The following is a 13187-nucleotide window of genomic DNA, read 5'->3' on the forward strand; positions in this document are numbered from 1 at the left end:
ACAACAGAAACACCCACTGGCAAACAACACAAACACTTTTATATGTGTTATATATTTCATATATTTTCATATATTTAAAAATAACAGTTTTTTATTGGCTAGTATAAAACTACACATTCTGAACAATTATAGTTTTGAGCAGTTGTAGCTATTAGTAGTCGATGATACACCCAAAGAAAAAAAATCACATTTTCAATTATGCATTGTATTTTACGTTTTCGCCTTAAAATGGATATTATCCTAGAAAATTAGTACCTTTTCCATTTTTCTAGATATGTTTCTTAAAGTGAACTAACTGATCATCAATCGCAGGTACAAGCTAGGCTACTAACGAGGCGTATCATAAATAAACAATTGTTATTATTATAATCAAATATTTGCAGCCAAAACATTTATTCCGCTATCTATGTCAGTTATTAACTATAATCACATGCTTGTGTATTTTATTGTAAATCTGTTGACTAGGCTACACCTGATACAAGTTCTGGTTTATTAGAACAAAGTAATTCCTACACTCTTGTATGTCTCCAAAGATTTGTTTGATCACGTGACTTTGCAAACACTCCTCTCTGCTTTGATTTGTTAAATACAGACAAGTCTGAGCACCAGATGTTGCTAACAGCTTGGAGTAATCAATCTTTTTTCGGCACAATTTGATGAAAGCCTCAACCGGTTCAGAAAGCCTCGGTTTCCCATCACTATAATTAATTACAAATAAATGATATATCTGGAACGCATTGAGGTATGCTGTTATCTGTAAACATGCAATGTTCAAATGCTAGCCACTTTCGATAGTTTTTATGCTTTGATTTGTAGTTGAAAATCTGTTGCTGTCTAATTGTTCTGCAATTCCTACTGTCCGGGATGTTTTTCTGGGATGTCCCAAACACTTGTGTCACACAGATCTTGAAGTGTGTTCTTTGAATGGTACATTTTTCATCTCAGTTTTTCTTATACATTTAGTGAGGCAAATCTGCTATTATTTTAACCTCCAATCAGTTGTTTATCAGTTCAGATCGTACACCCAGTGTATGGAAGTGTTTTCATGAATAAAGTTTCCATACACTAATGGTTGTTAGCTTTTTTAATTACTATCCTAAGGCACATCAGCTGGCGAGCCATTTGACAGAAAAGGCTTAGGAGTCTATATAAAGAAAGATGAGTTTACACAAACTTTATAGCTATGGCAGCGAGACAGCGAGTACTTGTTTTAAATCAAAGACGGCGGCGTCCGCGGAGCCAGTTAGTGTATGTCAACTACTTTATAAGAGAACATTTTAGTCCACTGACTACCATGTCAGAAGAGACCATTGTAAAAAAAAATTGCCTGCCACGGGAGCAAATACTGCAGCTCTTGCATCTTGTTGGCCCAGATTTGTCAAGACAAACTCGACGGAGCTACCCCCTCAGCCCCGAAATTCAGCTGCTGGCGGCTCTTCGTTTTTATGCTGTGGGGAGTTTTCTGGAGGTTGTTGGGGATGGATATGGGCTGAGTAAGACCTCAGTGTGGCTGGGCGATCTCTTTTTGCGGACTTTTTTCCCCCACATAGTGAATGTCGGCATGTCTCTCATGTTTGCGCTTTTATTGAGGAAATCATCAAATTACACAAATGAGCGATTTACGCCAATAATGTGATACGGCTGGTGGATAATAAGCATTGTGGAGAACATTAACACACTTATGGCCGTGAGGGTTTGGGATTGTACACTTGCTAAATTATAAACACATACTCATATTTATTTCTGCATGTACTTATTTCAATAAGCCCCGATAAATGCAGTTTGTACTATTTCTAAAACGCTTCTTTATAAAGAACATTGTTTTCTCAATACTTTACCTATACCGCTGTGAAGGAAAGAGCGCACAATCGATCATCGAGGCGTCGATATCAACCTATTCAGCACCTCCACCATGGACAGCAACTGCTAAGGTCGAACTTAAGAAGGTTTACCTTAAGCAACATCCTAAGGTATAGTTCGGAGAACACACGTAGCAAAGGTATACCTGTAGTTAAGGTGTACCTTTTGAGTATTCGTAGCGCGCTAAGAGACAACGTTATCGGAGAACGCACCCCAGATTCATTTCTCTGTTCATCAGTCACTTTGTTGAAATCTATTATTGAATTTATATGTCTCTGCACATGTGCTGTGAATCCAGCTTATTCTGAAATAATGCATTCTCATGTCTGCACTCCTGACATCTAGAAATCTCTTCATTTGTGGAGAAAGGTATATACATAATGTTGATTATTATTTATACAAGTTTCTGTAAAATAATATAAAAGTGCCCAAATTGTTCTTTTAAAATATGATATAATATTATAATTATCAGTATATAATAACATTAGAATCCTGCTGAAGAATATGTTTATTTTTGTGAAATGGTCTTTTGTGCTAACATCTATGCAAAGTTGGTGCAATAAAGTAACATCATAGTTAACAATTACTTGTATAGATAGATAGATAGATAGATAGATAGATAGATAGATAGATAGATTAGAATTGTTCTAATTCAACATGCCATGGGAAGTCAATCTAATTTAACATTTTCTTTTATTGATATTGTTTATTTCTTACTTCTTAAGTTCATCAGGCTCTTAATGATTTAATCAGTGTCATCTTTTGGAATATCTGAAGCATGTACCATAAATCTTAACTGTAGCATTTGCTATAATAAGATTAGCCTCTTAATCATTACAGGACAGTAATATATATTAACAGATTATCTAATAGAAATTCTACAAGTTAAGACTCAATTTTACACAATAAACAAGCCTACGATAAAACCTGATAAATTCTAGTAAAGATGGTCAAGAAATTTTTAAAAAGATTTTAATATATGTACTGGTTCAAGACTGTTTTCTCCTCTTTTCATCTTTTATTTGCCTTTTTTAGATACTGTTCGACTTTCTCCAGAGCGTTTTAAAGAGTCTGTCACATATTTGACCATCAGCTTCACGATAAGAACGGCTCTCACAAATCTTATCACACTTCTCGAGGGTTGTACTTGCTAGTTTTGGTTATTGGGGGTCAGAGCTGGGTAGATTACTTATGAATTGTAATCAATTACTGATTACAGATTACATGACAAAATTTGTAATCAGTAATATAATCTCTTAGATTACTCATTTTTGGTAACGTAATCTGATTACATTTGGATAACATTTAAATAACATTTGTGCTAACCCTTATTTTATATCACATATATTGAATTAGTCTAATATTGTACTATTTTGACATACAAAGAAAAAATATATTCCACAAAATATATTTAATTCACCAACAAGAGCCACAATAGCTTCTTTTTCAAGTGCAATGTATGGACAGTTAATACTTACAGAATACTAACACAATGTACCTTGCTGTTAGTGTTTGCTAGTAACACTGAATAAAACAGAGTCACATGTTATGATTTTAAAGGATATTTAGCTAAATTACAAAAAAAAACAGTTTTGAAAAACATGAAATTCACAGCAATATCACTGCCAGGTCAAATATGTAATCTAAAAAAAACACTAGAAGTGTATTTGACTGTATCAATGAAAAACATAAAAAATAGCTACATTTCTAATATGAATTTTGAAAAAGACTAAATTCACACAGCAATGAAATTTCTATCCATCTCAAAACATTTTAAGTGCATAGTAACAATGAGGAAAAGACAAACAATATTACAAAAATGAATATTAAATAACATGAAACTCACAACAATAACTTTGCTAATATATATACAGTGTATTAAGAACCATATCTAAATTAAATATTTCATCTAAAAACACTTGAAGTGCACAAGGTAGTAACAATGAAGAAAAATCTAAATTACAAAAATAAATTAAAGAACATGAAATTCCCAGCAATAACTTTGCAAGGTCAAACATTTCCGTTTTTTTTTTCTTCTCCGCAGGGAAAAAAACTATTTTTTGTCATATTAGTGAATTGATTAATGGTTGTGGAGTAATTAAATGCACAATGTCTATTACAATAACACACACAGTGTATGTAATGTGTGTGTGTACACTATATATATGTATACACACGTGCACAAACTCAGACTTACCTCATTTATCATATAAAGTCCAGCACAGCAGGATCATCATGTAACAGGTTCGGCAAGGCTAGGATTTCTCAGAAGATAATAAAAGAAAAAAAGAACAGAAAAACATTTCAGTTATTTCAATGTCAAATAAATAAATACTTACATCGTGCTGCTCTGTGAACCCTTGGAGATTTTAAGAGAACTCATGTAAGTTATACTGGATGCTCTGAGGAGAGAAAATGATTTGTAAAAATGTAATTACTCTAAAAACAGGATAATATCTTACTAGATAACCTAAGTTACATGTAACATGAATGTGTAACTATTTAAAAAAACGTAAACAACAACAAATAGTTCAGAAAAGTAAAAGAAGAGAGTCACAATGACTAAAAGTGAATAGAATGAGTAAAGCTGACTAAAAATGATTGTTTGTGATCTTGTGTAGTCCCACAAATTTAATTAGATTCGTTAGTATCGCGGCTATTAAATTAGTGGTTAAACAAACATTTTAAAATAAGAATATACAGTTAAGCGTGTCAGTCTAGGAATTAGTGTACAAATAATAAATCTTCTTCTTCTTGACGACAGCTGAACAATTATTTCTGAATAATTTAAACTTATTTATATTATATTTACAAAATGTCGAAATGCCGCGGAGCCGTTTAGTCCATGTCAATTTTTTTATTCGGCAAAACTTAAGCCCTTTTGACATTTTGCCTGACTGTGGCTATATTAAAAAAAACATTCGCCTCCCAAGACAACTCATTACAGAGCTGCTGGACCTTCCCAGACCTGCACTCAGGCTGATAACGCGGCAGGATTTTGCTTTAAGCGCTGAAGTCCAGCTGCTTGCAGCGCAAAGGTTTTTTGCTGCAGGGAGCTTCATCGAGGTCGTGGGAGGGTGAAATGGCCTAAGCTTGGTGCCCTTTTTTTACGTTGCTTCCCCACCATATTCTGTATCTAACTCTCTCTCTCTCGGTTCATTGTAGATTGGTTAATGTTTTCAATAAAAAGCAACCTATGGCAATCAATATCGCATTAAACAGAAGTAACTGCAGCTGCTTGCCATTAAATTCTGATTGTAAAGTACCTTACCATTAATATAAAAGTGTATTATATAATTTTTAGAAGTCGTTAAACCCATGTCAAGAAGCGGCACAAGTGGCACAACGGGATAAGGAGGGTGGATGATTAGCGAGGGATCCCCGGTTCGTCTAACCGTCACAACATATCGTGTGAACATATTACTGACCATTTGGTAATTTAATTTATAGTCTATATTCTGCTGATAACTTAAACTATGTTAAAATAAATGTTACTGGAATAATTTGAGGAATGTTTCATTTGCACAGAACGTGTTGTCTTTCTTAACGCTGTATTGCACCTTCGCGTGAAGTGGAAAATCGATTCCTGAGCAATCGATGCCAACTAATTCAGCACCTTCACTCGGGACAGCGCTCTTGTAACGTCGGACGTAAGAGGCAGCGTGCTAAGAAGCTTCCTAAGGGACACTTCGGGGAACTACAGTGGCCCAGTAGTGCACAACACAACAACATTAAAAAAGCAAACGAAATTCTCACAACACAAATACATTAAGCCACAACACAACGGAAATGCTCCCGACCACTATGGGGCAGTTGGTCTGCAGAAACGGGCAATAGTCTACATATTTCCTGTGAAATCTCAGGGCGAATAAAAGAGTGCATTACCAGCTGCAAACTTTTATCCATAAACGATGAATATTAAATAAAATTTATACATTTTGCTATAATACAACAAATTAAGTGCACCACAGCAATATAATTATTTAATGAAGAGTTCCATAAACATCTGTGAGGGTGGTTTACACAGTGTGGGTGTTACATCTGTGAGGGTGGTTTCAAAGGTTTTTCACACTTCTCCCCTGGATGTAGAAACTCGAAATAAGTGGATTCAAATTAGTAATGTTAGATGTAAGGATTTCAACATCACTTCTGATACTTCAGTCTGCAGGCGCCTCTTCAAGAATGACAACAGCATGCGAATCTACACTAGGTAAGATCTAAACCTTTATTACTATATTAACGAGCACAATGTAGGCCTATTGTGAATTTTTAAATTGTCATTATTTATTTTTAGTCGCTGTGGTTGCCTGTTTGTTTAAAAACCTCTTCCGTGGATCAAGGCAATACGTGTTAATAGATGATTAACCCAAAAATAGAAAAATAAAGCTGTCATCATATACTCAACATTACGCCGCCGTAAACCATTATGGCTTGCTTTGTTCATTGGCATACAGAAATGTTGTAAATGTTACCGTCAGTCAGCTATCTAGATAGACCCCACAGAATAAATTCAGAACAGTTTAGAATGACACTCAATGTGAATAAGCTAAAACCCCAGCTAAAATCTTTTTACAGACCTACCTTTTTTCCACATGTATTTCAATACATTATACATTTTTAAGTATCCTTCAGGTTCAGTGTAGGCAAACAAACTTTTTACATTGTTTGGTGTGTATTTTCTGAAAACATGTCTCATCCAATCTAGATTTGAGAAGTAGATCCATGGCCATTTGGAGAGTTATTGAACCTGCATTCCACATGGTTCGTGAGACCAGAGCAAGGACAGCTACAGCGAGGAGAGAAGTTGTAATAACAAGCAATGCAATGGTAAATATTGATATTGTATTGTTTGTGACAGAGAAAGAAAACTTTTTGAGGCACACATTACATGCATGTATCATAATTATTTAACATTTATTTTGACAGTGTCAGTCTCTGCAGCCCTTCGATGAGTTCCCCCTCTTCATGGTCCACCTTTCAGTCGATCTTCCACAGAGAGATCTGGCCTTACACAAAAAACTTGGGATGGATTCATTTGGTTTTATTTGTACAGACTACAAGATAAAATGTAAATTAAATATTATGTAAGTGCAAATATATGTAACTTTAATATGTTTTCTTGCTCACCAGTGTAGTGTAAACATGTAAATATCCACAATTAATTTTTTTAAACTTTGATACAGTTTTAATAGTTATGTAAAATACAAATACTACAACCCGAATTCCGGAAAAGTTGGGACGTTTTTTAAATTTGAATAAAATGAAAACTAAAAGACTTTCAAATCACATGAGCCAATATTTTATTCACAATAGAACATAGATAACATAGCAAATGTTTAAACTGAGAAAGTTTACAATTTTATGCACAAAATGAGCTCATTTCAATTTTGATTTCTGCTACAGGTCTCAAAATAGTTGGGACGGGGCATGTTTACCATGGTGTAGCATCTCCTTTTCTTTTCAAAACAGTTTGAAGACGTCTGGGCATTGAGGCTATGAGTTGCTGGAGTTTTGCTGTTGGAATTTGGTCCCATTCTTGCCTTATATAGATTTCCAGCTGCTGAAGAGTTCGTGGTCGTCTTTGACGTATTTTTCGTTTAATGATGCGCCAAATGTTCTCTATAGGTGAAAGATCTGGACTGCAGGCAGGCCAGGTTAGCACCCGGACTCTTCTACGACGAAGCCATGCTGTTGTTATAGCTGCAGTATATGGTTTTGCATTGTCCTGCTGAAATAAACAAGGCCTTCCCTGAAATAGACGTTGTTTGGAGGGAAGCATATGTTGCTCTAAAACCTTTATATACCTTTCAGCATTCACAGAGCCTTCCAAAACATGCAAGCTGCCCATACCGTATGCACTTATGCACCCCCATACCATCAGAGATGCTGGCTTTTGAACTGAACGCTGATAACATGCTGGAAGGTCTGCCTCCTCTTTAGCCCGGAGGACACGCCGTCCGTGATTTCCAACAAGAATGTCAAATTTGGACTCGTCTCACCATAAAACACTATTCCACTTTGAAATAGTCCATTTTAAATGAGCCTTGGCCCACAGGACACGACGGCGCTTCTGGACCATGTTCACATATGGCTTCCTTTTTGCATGATAGAGCTTTAGTTGGCATCTGCTGATGGCACGGCGGATTGTGTTTACCGACAGTTTCTGAAAGTCTGAAAGTATTCCTGGGCCCATTTAGTAATGTCATTGACACAATCATGCCGATGAGTGATGCAGTGTCGTCTGAGAGCCCGAAGACCACGGGCATCCAATAAAGGTCTCCGGCCTTGTCCCTTACGCACAGAGATTTCTCCAGTTTCTCTGAATCTTTTGATGATGTTATGCACTGTAGATGATGAGATTTGCAAAGCCTTTGCAATTTGACGTTGAGGAATTGTTTTTAAAGTTTTCCACATTTTTTTTACGCAGTCTTTCACAGATTGGAGAGCCTCTGCCCATCTTTACTTCTGAGAGACTCTGCTTCTCTAAGACAAAGCTTTTATAGCTAATCATGTTACAGACCTGATATCAATTAACTTAATTAATCACTAGATGTTCTCCCAGCTGAATCTTTTCAAAACTGCTTGCTTTTTTAGCCATTTGTTGCCCCCGTGCCAACTTTTTTGAGACCTGTAGCAGGCATTAAATTTTAAATGAGCTAATTAAGTGGATAAAAGTGTAAAATTTCTCAGTTTAAACATTTGCTACGTTATCTATGTTCTATTGCGAATAAAATATTGGCTCATGTGATTTGAAATTCCTTTAGTTTTCATTTTATTAAAATTTAAAAAACGTCCCAACTTTTCCGGAATTCGGGTTGTAATAACTATGACAGTGTAATGGTGTGTTACTATATTTTTAAAACACTTCTGCCACTTGGAGGACTGCTAGGTCAGGCAGATCACTGGTGACATCACTGTAAACATTCTCCTGAGATGAAAAACAAAGGTATAGTGTAAATTAAACATTAAGAAAAATAAAAAATTTCCACCATCATTACAAGTTGCATGCATAATGAATAGAGCCATATTCATTATGATTGTGTTTTTGTCTTTTTTCTGTTAGGCCTAATCAAATAGGCATGTTATACATTATGAATAAAAGCAAGATATGAAAAGATGATGTATTAATATTAGACACTTTCCTCCTACCTTAACCACTCAGTGAGTTTCCTCTCTTGAAAACAGGACCACCATCCCACTGACAGGACCTGGCTTGACTCTCTAGGCACACCAATGGGGCGCGTTAATATTATTAATCAAAGTTTATTAATTATGTCATACATTAAAGAATTAGATAATTCTCTTACTTCCCATTGTTGTAGGTTTGTGCCAGCTCTGCTTCCTTCAGTGCAGCTCTGTACAGGAGGAACTGCACTGATTCTCACTTCTGAATAGTGTGCTGTCTGCTACAGTGCTGCAACAGTATGGATGGGAGTCTGTGAAGATAATAACATTGGTTTACATATTTAATTGATTTCAGATACATTTGGAATTACTTTCAGTTGCATTTTAAAGTATTACATTGTAAATTACTCTATATTTAAAATAAATTATGACAAATAATTAATATTTTATATAATGTTACAAACATGCCAATAGACTGTAAAGAGATCAGTAATATTTCAAAGGATGTCCCTATCTCTCTTAACCATTTCTGATCTTGTTTGCGTTTTACTGATTAGCTTTATCATGCTTGTGTTGGGGATCCCTGGAAAACTGTTATATAAATGTGAACAATTAATTCAAGCTTCAGGTTACAGATAATATAATTTGAAAATATAACAATAACTGTCAGACTAAAGCCCCGTTCACACAATGAATGATAACTATTAAGATAACGATAGAGTCCACAGCAGCGAACGATATAATCTGTTTATTCTAAGCGCGCACACGCTCGTCCGCTGCTTTACATTCTCGAGCTCCTTATAGCAGGATTCTGATTGGCTGTCAATGTTTTTAATCGTTCATCAGCTGGAAAAAAATAGTTCTTAAAGTGATTCCAATGATATTGTTTCTCTATGTCTTTATCATTATAGCTGTGGTGTGGACTCTTTTTTTAAATAGTGAGAACGATTTTTAAAACTAAATATCTTTATAGTTTTCTTTATAGTTTGGTGTGAACGGTCCTTATGATTTATTACGATACATGGCAATCTAAAAATGGCAACAGTATTTAAAATACTTTATATCAAGTGAAGAAGTTTCTATCACAGCAAACACCTATCAGAACCACCGATGCAAATCAACGTGGATTACCGGGAGTCCTGCTGTTATTTCTACTATCTCTTACGAGTTATAAAAAGATGAGGTGGACGGAGTTTAAAGCTAAACTAACTTAGCCCTGCTATTTTTGAGCTGATCAAGTCAGTGCAGCAGCGTTATCCAGCCTTATTAGCTAGATTTGCTAGAAGACGATAGAACAATACTCACCCTAAAGTTGTTGATGTAACGTTTAATGCCCTTCTCCGTGCGATGAAATTCATTTACAGTCATCAGGGGAAGTTCTTGTAAGATGAAAAATCTTCTCCTCTTGTCAATTTGAAAGCTCTACGGAAAGAGCAATGGTTTCCCCGCACAGCACCGGATTTAAATAACGTTAAGCCCCCTGAGGAAAAACATTGTGTAAAAGAGCAGAGCTAAACGGTCCAAATTAAAAAATGTTATCAATTTATTTTTTGCTCGATTCATGAATCGATACATAAGATTATAAGGATATCAAAACATTTTATAAAAACACGTTTTTCATTTAAAAATCGATTACACATATTAAGTAACACATATGTCTTGATGAAATATCGGTGTTTAACTTTCAACACTGCCCCCTAGTGGTCGGGAGCACTTCCGTTGTGTTGTGGCATAATTTCGTTGTGTTGTGAGAATTTATTTGTGTTGTGGCTTAATGTATTTGTGTTGTGGCTTAATTTCGTTGTGTTGTGAGAATTTCGTTGTGTTGTGGCTTAATGTATTTGTGTTGTGGCTTAATGCATTTGTGTTGTGGCTTAATTTTGTTGTGTTGTGAGAATTTCGTTGTGTTGTGGCTTAATTTTGTTGTGTTGTGAGAATTTCGTTGTGTTGTGGCTTAATGTATTTGTGTTGTGAGCTTATGTTTGCTTTTTTAATGTCTGTTGTGCACTACTGGGCCACTGTAGTGTTTCCCAAAAGCATCGTTAATAATGACATTGCTTGTGACCGTGGGAAACGAGCCCTGCCAATTTTGACTCAATGAATCTTTTGTGACTCTTTTCAGTTGTTTTTATGACTGTTAAATCTTTCTCAAATGCTAGTGACCTTAGAAAAGTGTATAACAATATCGCATGTAACTTTAGAGACGGTACCTAAATTTGCGAATATTCCTCGTCCAACTTCAAGCCATACCTTATGCCAGTTTTTTCATCGTGTTTCGATTTCTTTTCTTTTATGGTCATTTGCATTCCGCCGCAAACATGAGGTTCGAGCGGTCGCGAGCGTGGATGGTAACAAGTGGTTAGCGTTATTTCAAAGGATCTCCGATTTTTCTTTTGTCGTGTCATATTGTTATTGTATGTAACATAACTATGAATGTGATCCCTAAATAAACCGTGTTCTTTAGCTCCGCAATGATAGACAGTATTGTGTTGTTCCAAATGCGCTCTACTGTAACACTGGGTTTTGTTATAGGCCTGAACTATAAATATTGGACTGAAACTTGTCTATTAATATCGGTTCACATGAACCTCGATCCTTCTATCTATAGCCTAGTGCTGAAAAACACGGAGGAACACTGTGCTCGAGTTACCCATCACGTGTTGGTGTAGGGCTGTGTACCACAGTTTGCAGAATACACCCTGAGCAGCTCTGACATCACTGTAATTCAGTGAGAGACTCAGAGAAAGAGAAACTAACTTGATCAACAACAATATGAACACCTGAAACCATCGAACTCTTTAAACAACAGAATATCGAGTCGTTCAGAGACCCTGGTGAGTGAAATATAAGAGAGATTGTCCTGAACAGGTTTCTAATGACAGTGGTCTGGTTTAGTAGGGTTTATGTCAGACTGGAATGAGTTGAACAGAAGCAGGTTAGTTAGCAATAGAACGTAGAACTGAACACACATCGCAGTGTATTTGTTTTAATTCTCCTCGATTTGTTGCGACACACGAAGACTCGAGCAGGGGCGCGCTAGCGCTTAGGCCAGCTAGGGACCGTCTACAAAGTACATGATAATGACAAAACGATCATTTTTCCTACCGGAATGTTTATATATATATATATATATATATATATATATATATATATATATATATATATATATATATATATATATAATTAACAAAACAAGAGCAATTGGTGCACCAAGGTTTTGAAGATATAAAGACAAACACTTATAATGCTCACTTGAATTTAAATAAGAAATATTGTAAACAAGATATGTGATAGTGGTCATTGTGATATTATTACTATTAATAAATATATTCATAAAATAAACAAAATTACCAGCATTCCATAATTCAGTGGCAATGTAGTATGCTGATTGCAGGTCCTTGTGAGAACTTGTTTTTCTGTTATGTTGACAGAAGTATGACACCAAATAAGTATACGCTATTGAAATTAAAACCAATAAAGAAATTAATTTAAAATAAATACACTCTCCTGTATTAACCTCATGGGAACAACAACAAGATTTTTATATTTGGTTTAGTCACAGAACTATAACAGAAAACATGCTATTGAAATTCAACAAATAAGTCAACACAGGCGAAGAGTGTTGTTTTACAGTTGTTTTGACTTGAATTTGAAAATCTAAATTTTAATAAATTAATTTATAACACACACAGTTTTATTACACAGCTTTAATGGGTGTGTTAATGCTTGTTACAGATTAGAATTGACCCTTTGTACATTTTTTTGTGCTTTCACAGCTGGCAAATGTTTATATCTTTTTGCACTTTGCATACAGTCCCTGTCCTGCACTTTTACATTATAAGGTCTATCAGTTATAATTCCCTAAGGCAGATTAACACCAACAAAACACAAAGTGTGTTCTCTTCTACATTTGAAAACAATTAAAACCCAGTATGTTTCTTGCCATTGTGCTAAATCATTAAAGAATTATTGAAGAAGTCTGAGGCTGAATCTCTGACAAAATGTCAAACGTCGAACCAACTTTATATCGGTACACAAACCTGTTTCACTGCAGCTGAAAATCACTTTTACATTACACAACAACTTATGATCATATAGTATGTTTTGTGGAAAGATTCATCTAATTTTGGATAAGGAGATATATATGTTTGTTGGAAAATATAAAGCATGTTCTTTGTACTTTCTTTCAACAGCAGGTCATA

At 35.2% G+C, this 13187-nt stretch overlaps 1 protein-coding gene across 1 annotated transcript in view; it reads right to left on the reverse strand.

Moving 5' to 3' along the window:
* LOC132119127 (mitochondrial import receptor subunit TOM20 homolog B) overlaps positions 1-13187 on the reverse strand; it is a 412651-nt gene that overhangs the window by 243299 nt on the left and 156165 nt on the right. The gene's annotated exons all lie outside the window — the stretch shown is intronic.

The sequence above is a fragment of the Carassius carassius genome, chromosome 38 (genome assembly GCF_963082965.1).
Source record: "Carassius carassius chromosome 38, fCarCar2.1, whole genome shotgun sequence".
Classification (NCBI taxonomy): Eukaryota; Metazoa; Chordata; class Actinopteri; order Cypriniformes; family Cyprinidae; genus Carassius; species Carassius carassius.